We start from the raw sequence: 8,174 nt of genomic DNA, 5'->3' as shown, positions 1-8,174 counted from the left end.
TACTGAGCAAGGAGGGCCCTGCTGGGTTGTGCGTCATGTCCTCTCATTCAGGACCTGCTCCCACTCTGTGTCACAGGGTTGAGGGTGAGATCCAAGTCAGGACCCAGGAACTGGACTGAATATTGGAAATGTGGTAAGCATTTCAGACTCTTATTCATGGATTAGGGATAGACACTGACATGGAATATGAGCCAAGTGCTGGAACTATTGGAGAGAAACTCAACCCTAGCCCTGTCCCTCAGGACTGTGGAGCTTGAACCAATACTTGAGAACTCAGGTACTGGGCAAGGGGCAACTCAGATAACCTAGAGCCTGGCTGGAAGCCACTGAAAGTGGTACAAACTGACTAACAGGGCTGGGTGCCTAGAGCCAGCACCATCTCTTCATATGGGCTTAATGGGCAGTTGCCCAGAGGCCCCTTGATTTCAGGGGCCTGGGCCATTCCCCTACCAACTTACCCCACAGCCTCCTCACATCCAGAGAGACGGCTCTCAGGCTCTGGCTGCTGAATCCCATGGGGCTTTGAGAGCTGGCCAGGCCGTGTGACGTCCTCCGCTCCATCCCAACTCCTTATTGCTGCAGCACACAGATAAGGTGGCGCTTGCCTGCCCTGACTGCAATCTGCAAAAATTCATAAAAACTGAACCTTGTCAGTTGTTTAATGTATGTGAAACAACCAGGGGGGATCTAGCAGCAGCCATGCACACAGTCAGGGGGTAGGGATCAGCACCCATGCATACAGTCGGGGGAGGGGGGAGCAGCACCCATGCACACAGTCAGGGAGGAGGCATCAGCACCCATGCACACAGTTGGGGGGAGCAGCAACCATGAACACAGTCAGGGGTGTGGGGAGCAGCAGCCACACACACAGTAAAGGGGGGGGGGGGGTTGAGCAGCAGCCATTCTCACAGTAAAGGGGGGGGGGGTTGAGCAGCAGCCATTCTCACAGTAAGGGGGGAGAAGAGCAAAAGCCATTCACATGGGGAAAGGGGAGAGACGCATACAAGATGTCCGCTCCATCTTTCTTCCTTCTCTGTGTGCTCCTTATCTCTTTTCCTCCCCTGTGTGCTCCCCATCATCCCCCTCTCCTCTGTGTGCTCCCGATCTCTCCTCATGCATGCTACCCAATGTGTGTTCTTCTCCATGTGATTTTTCAAGTCTCTTTCCCTTCCTCTATGTGCTACCCAGTGGCGTAACAGGGGGGTAGAGCAGGGCACATTCCCTGGGTGCCATCGGACCAGTGGCACGCGGGGAAGGGGGTGGTGGTGCCATCGGCCCTGGTCCAATGAGAGTCGGACAGACTCTCATTGGCTGCTGCTCCCATGGCAGGAGCCGGGCTGGAGCTCACTCATGAGTGGGTGATGGAAGAGACGTCATGATGTCTCTCACAGTGTGCAGAGTAGGCCAGGAGGACGGAGGAGAGGACAGCGGCGGGCACGGCAGGAGCGGGGATTCAGGTAAGTGTTGGGGTTTTTTTGTGTGTGTGTTTTCAGATAATGGCACTACTAGGGGCACTGCATATGGGGGACTACTATTGAGGGCACTGCATAGGGGGGACTACTACTGGGGGCTCTATATAAGGGGCACTACTGGGGGCACTGCATAGTGGGACCACTACTGGGGGTACTGTATAAGGGGCACTGCATAGCGGGACCACTACTGGTGGGCACTGTATAAGGGGCACTACTGGGAGCACTGCATAGGGGGGACCACTACTGGGGGCACTGCATTAGGGGCACTTCTACTGAGGGCACTGCATAGGGGGGACTACTGCTGGGGGGCACTATATAAGGGGCACTACTGGGAACACTGCATAGAGGGAACTACTGTGGGGGACATTGCATAGGGGGGACTGTATAAGGGGCACTGCATAGGGGGAACCAATACTGGGGGCACTGCATAGGGGGGACACTACTGGGGGCACTGTATAAGGGGGACCACTACTGGGGCACTCTATAAGGGGCACTGCATAGGGGAGACCATTACTGGGGGCACTGTATAAGGGGCACTACTGGGAGCACTGCATAGGAGGTAAGACTACTGGGGGCACTAAATATGGGTGACCACTACTGGGGACACTGTATAAGGGGGACCACTACTGCGGGGCACTGCATAGGGGGGACTGCTATGGGAGGGCACTGCATAGGGGGGACCACTACTGGGGGCACTGTATAAGGGGCACTACTGGGAGCACTGCATAGGGGGGACCACTACTGGGGGTGCTGTATAAGGGGCACTACTGGGGGTACTGCATAGGGGGACTACTACTAGTGGCACTGTATAAGGGGCATTACTGGGGGCACTGTATAAGTGGCATTACTGGGGGCACTATATAAGGGGTACTACTGGGGGTACTGTATAAGTGGCAGTACTGGGGGCACTGCATAAGGGGCACTACTGGGGGCACTGTATACAGGTGCATTACTGGGGGCACTGTATAAGGGTGCATTACTGGGGACACTGAATAAGGGGCATTACTGGAGGCACTGTATAAGGGGCACTACTACAGGGGACACTGCTACTGGGGACATTACATAAGGGGCACTACTACAGTGGGCATTGCAAGAGGAGCACTACTACTGGGGGCATTAAGGTGCATATGGAATGGAAAGGAATGTTCCCAGAGTGACGAGAAACATGTTGATATGCCCCCATTTTCCAGTGGCCACGCCCCTTGTGACATGCGACCACGCCCACTTTTTTGGTGCGTGCCTTTGGCACGTGTGCATAATTTGGGGGGGGGGCTCCATTTTTTTTATTTGCCCTTGGCTCCAAATACCCTAGTTACAAAACTGGTGCTTCCCTCTCATTTGTACCCCTGTGCTACATTATTTCTGTCCATCCCATATTATCTGCTCCCTAATAATGCATTTTTTTATTTCCAAGTCCAGTAACACATGGTTACATCAGTTTTTCCTCCCACATATTTCTACAAAGAGCAATCAGAGCAGTCTGATTAATCCTGGCTTTACATCATTTTGTTAGGTTTAAACATAAATTTAGTTGAAAGTACCACTAAATCTGAAGGTTTAATTTTATTGACCGTTTACATTTTTATTCCCTTGAATGGGTGGGTAGGGGCCCAGGTACATTGCTTTGCCCAGGGCCTACACTGCTGTTAAGACAGCCCTACCCGAAGCCTACACCCTCAGAGAGGAACGCAGATCCATTACCCAGTCCCCAGAATCGGCCTCTCCACTGGAAGCTCAGCATGAACCTCAACACTCAGTGAGAGGACTGTCAGGACAACAACCACCATTGATGGTCACACAGATGGTTCGATGAGCAGGGAGCCCTAGAGGCAAGCTTGGAACAGACGTGCTGAGATGAGTAATGGACATGAAGTGGAACAATACAGCCTGAAGTATCTAATACTGGATCAGTCCACTTGAACCTGCAATGCGCAGGTGAGTTAAACTGAATGCTTGGAAGCACTGTTACAGTCAATGTTAGCAAATGGATACTTCAGACTACTGCAGGAATAACACAGGCTAGCACCGGACTGGAACCGAAGTGTAGGGTGTAGGCTGAACTGGGCTGAAACCAGAATAATGGACACAGGCTGGAAATATGCAGGTTAGACTGGACTGGAACCAGAGAGACAGCAGGTGATTTGAACCGGACTAATTATTAGAGCTGTCGTACAGAAAGCAATATTGCAGACTTGGATCAGAGCTGTCCTTTCTACCCTAACTGTATTTAAAGAGAAATTGCCCCACGTATTTAATATGGACTGGCTTAAAACCTCTTTGGATAAGGAAAAGTGGTCATCTTTGATATATGGGAAAGCTACGTGAATATACTACCCCTAGCCTTTAAACTGAGAATACGTGACTCACTCAAGCATACCCTGTGGTATGGCTACTGCCAATTGTCTCATGATCCCCTAATTCTCCTGGATTCTTAAATTAATATTGTCTCCTTCCCTTGGGTGTACGGTCCCGCCAAGCAACTCTGCCTTTATTTTGACTTACAGTACATCTTCATTTGTTTCTATTAGTGTTTGTCTACAGCAATGTCCATTATCTTTCATTGTATACGCTCAAACTTTGGCTGTGTTAGCCACTTTTTTCTTTTTACTGAACGTTTCACTATTGTCTGTACTGCTGAGATTCAAACCTACACTTTTTTTATTTGTTAATTTAACTGTCATTTTATTTGTGTTTGTATTAATGTTATACTGTTTCAATAAAATTATTTATTTAAAAAAAAAATTCAAGAATGAAGCCTTAAGGTGCCCACACACTAGACGATTAACTGCACGATTTGCACAATGTCGATGCATCGTAACGATAAATCGTTCAAATTTGTGCAAATCGTGCAGTCACCATGAACGATAACTATCCCGATGCGTATTGCCGCGGGTCATTAATCGTATCTTCAGATTTCCCTACTGCATGGAAGATCTGTCAATCTCTTTGGTGCAGATCGTTTGTGTTTTTGCACCGCCTATCGGTCTAACGATATATCGTCCAATCTGCATCATTTGAGTTGCATTTCTGGACACTCTCATCCTCCATTTTGTGCTGCATCGTGAGGGCAATTGCAGAGGAAGCACACAGAGCAACTCTGGGACTGATCTACAGACTGATCTACAAATTGCAGGCCCGATTCGTCATTGTATTGGTATGTGTATATTCCCCTGAACAGCAATGTACATAATACTGTACACCTCTGTTGGCTGACCAATAAAGTATATTTCCTTGAACTCGAATGTTTATATACACTGAACACCTATATGTTTGCCCAGCAATATGTGTACATTTACCACTGTCCCCCAAATATGTATAATATGCTGCTGAAGTGTGTAAAACAAGATAATGTCCCCCAACTGTGTACCACACACTGCTGTCCCCCACCTGTGTTTACACATTACTGTCCCCCAACTGTGTACTACACACTACTGTACCCCAACTGTGTATCATGCTACTGTCCCCACCTGTGTTTACACATTACTGTTCCCAACTGTGTACTACACACTACTGTCCCCACCTGTGTTTACACATTACTGTCCCCCAACTGTGTACTACACACTACTGTACCCCAACTGTGTATCATGCTACTGTCCCCACCTGTGTTTACACATTACTGTTCCCAACTGTGTACTACACACTACTGTCCCCACCTGTGTTTACACATTACTGTTCCCAACTGTGTACTACACACTACTGTCCCCACCTGTGTTTACACATTACTGTCCCCCAACTGTGTAGTACACACTACTGTCCCCACCTGTGTTTACACATTACTGTCCCCCAACTGTGTAGTACACACTACTGTACCCCAACTGTGTATCATGCTACTGTCACCCAACTGTGAATTACATGCTACTGTTCCCCATATGTGTATTTATTACAAATAATACAAATTTTAACTTTTTAAAACTTTATTAAAAGTCAATGAATACCCACAAACACATTATTAACTGCACTTCATAAACAATCTAACTATGTACAAATTTCAAAATAATTTAAAACTTTAAGGGACATAATAATTATGCAAAAATTTAAAATTATTGTTCTTTTAATCTTTTTGCATAGAAATGGCATTGGACAGAGACCACCAGTTCATCACAGGTTTCATTGATCTCTACAGTGAGAACGAATGTCTGTGGAGAGTGAAGAGCAGAGACTATGCCAACAAGGCAAAGAAAACTCAGGCACTGCAGGACTTGGTTGACTACTGTAGGCCATATTACAGTGGTACAATCCGACGAAAGATACAAAACCTCTGCACCATCTTCACAAAGGAGAACAAGAAGATTGAAAAATCCAAAAAGTCCGGTGTAGGGGGCGGATGAAATATCCAACCCTCCTTGAGGTACTTTGGTCAGCTGAGGTTTTGTAAGGAGCAAGAGCCACAGAGGACAGGCCTTGTGATAATGGCCGAGAAAGACACTACAGCGGAGGCCGAAGATGTGGGTGACTCGTCTGAGGCACTATTGGTAAGTTCAGACACAGGGCCTGATTCAGAGCCGCTCGCACTGACAGAGCGCTCGCTCTGAATCAGGGCCGGGGGGGGTTTTTTGGAGCGGCCTCGCTCGCATAGCTGTGGGTGACCACCCACAGCTATAGCGAGTGGCCATGATGATGGTCGCGATGGTCAAGACCATCGCGACCATCGGGCTTGCGACAAGACCCTTGTGGTAGGGTCTCGTTCATCGCAAGCCCCAGAGAGCTTTTGGCTCCAACAGAGCCGAAAGCTCTCCACTGACATTACTTGTGATGTCAGTGGGACTGCCCCAAAACGGCAGGAGTTCTCATGGGAACACCTCCGTTTGGGCAGCCACCCCCCCGGCCCGCCCACCAAAGGGGGCGAGCTGTCACTCAACATCGACAGCTCGCCCCCTTTGGTGCGAGACCCAGAACGACGGATTGCCCGTCGCTAGCCGGGTCTCGCGCATGCGCCTGACGGAGCCGGCTCCCACAGTTCTTAAACACCATGCAAAATGTTTTAGTGAAATGTAAAAGTCCTGATTTTTTTTAAATGTATTTGTGAAATCCAAATTGTCTCCTCCTCTGCTTTATCTAATTGAGTCCTCCTTGCCATGTCACTGCACAAGGTGCTGCCACAGAAGACATTTGAACTACATCCTCTGGTTGTTCTGGGTCTTCTGGTCATGCTGTGCCTGTTGTCCTTGGCTGTGTGGTTTTGTGGCAGAGAAAGTTATGAAGGACACAGTATGCCGGCACCACCCAGTCAATTTTGTCAACGTGCAGGTTGATGGGGGAGTGGAATATGCGGAAACGGTTGTTTAGTATTCCAAAGGCGTTCTCAACAATAAGCCGTGCCCTAGAAAGCCTGCCTCTCTTTTGTCAGGCCACTTTGTGCATACAGCTTCATGATGTTTTCGTGAAGTGCGAAAGCATTATCTGCCACAAAGACAAAATTTAGGCCGTGCTAGGTTTCCTCCATAGAACACTAATGAATTGTCTTGGAGGTGAGCCTCTCATAGAATGGCGTATTTCTGAACGACCCACCATCTGAAGCACGGCCATTCTTGCTAACATCCAACAAACTCATAGTTGGCATTCACCACCGCCATGAGAACGATACTGAAGTACCCCTTATAGTTGTAGTAGTAAGATCCTGAGTTGGCAGGTGGGGTTATCTGGATATGTTTCCCATCGATTGCTCCTACGCAGTTTGGGAAATTCCAACGCCTATTGAATTCCTCTGCGATGGCTTTCCACTCCTCCACACTTGTAGGGAACTAAGAAAAAATAAAATAGATGATTACAACATGATCTTTATGTTTTTTCTCAACAATCTCCCACCCCAGACCTGGACATCCTGGACACCCTTGAACTAAGCACACTCTCTGAGAGTGAGGGGGATTCTTCTGCTCCACCAGCATCCCAACCACCTCAAAGAAACAGCGCATAAAAACAAAAAATGACGCACAACGCAATGATGATATACTGAAACAGACTGGAGAAGCTTTTCGAAAACCACCTGATCATTTTGATCACCTTGCTACATACATATCTAGCGCAGTCCGGCAGATGGACACTGAGATGCAGGTGGAGTTTGAACGTATAGTCTCCGACCTTATATTCAGGGGAGAAAGCGGCTCCTAACTGCAGAGACCTGCCTGATGCAGTCTGGGCCCATGACCACTACACCCTACTTCCCCACCTGTCCTTCTAATCACACCCTGCTCCCCCGATCACCTACCCGTCCACCTCAACACAACCTGCTCTCCCATCAACATACCCCTCCACAATATACACTGCCTTGATAGAGTCAACTGAGGAGACTCCTGACTTTTTTAATTTATAAAATGTACCCCAAATATCAACAGGTTTTATCAGCCCCAATAACTATGGGGCTGTATGGTATATGGTGCTTCTGTCGCAGATTGAAGTAGGTCAATAAACACGTGATATAAGTACAAATTGATGGGGCCAGGACCTCAATTTGAGCTTACATCACATTCTTCTATTCCGATCTGTGCCGGAAGCAACATATATCATAGTGCCCCATAGTTATTGTGGCTGATAAAATTTGTTGATTATTTGATTTTCACATTGTATTGTAGTTTGTATTACACACTTTTGTGTACGGAATGTCTTTTTTTTTTTTGTACAGTTGTACATTTATTTTATAATTTATAGAAGATGTAGCCATATTGGCACCAAAACCATTTTTATAGTGTTTTACACTTTATATAC

At 47.7% G+C, this 8,174-nt stretch overlaps 1 pseudogene; it reads left to right on the top strand.

Moving 5' to 3' along the window:
* Positions 1 to 1,378: 1,378 nt before the first annotated feature.
* Positions 1,379 to 7,782, top strand: LOC148519340 (uncharacterized; annotated as a pseudogene).
* The last annotated feature ends 392 nt before the right edge of the window (positions 7,783 to 8,174 follow it).

Source organism: Taudactylus pleione, unplaced genomic scaffold (genome assembly GCF_031769625.1).
Source record: "Taudactylus pleione unplaced genomic scaffold, aTauple2 ptg000190l, whole genome shotgun sequence".
In the NCBI taxonomy this organism is placed as follows: Eukaryota; Metazoa; Chordata; class Amphibia; order Anura; family Myobatrachidae; genus Taudactylus; species Taudactylus pleione.
Note: the sequence above shows the minus strand (reverse complement) of the source record. Positions and strands in the feature narration are given on the sequence as shown.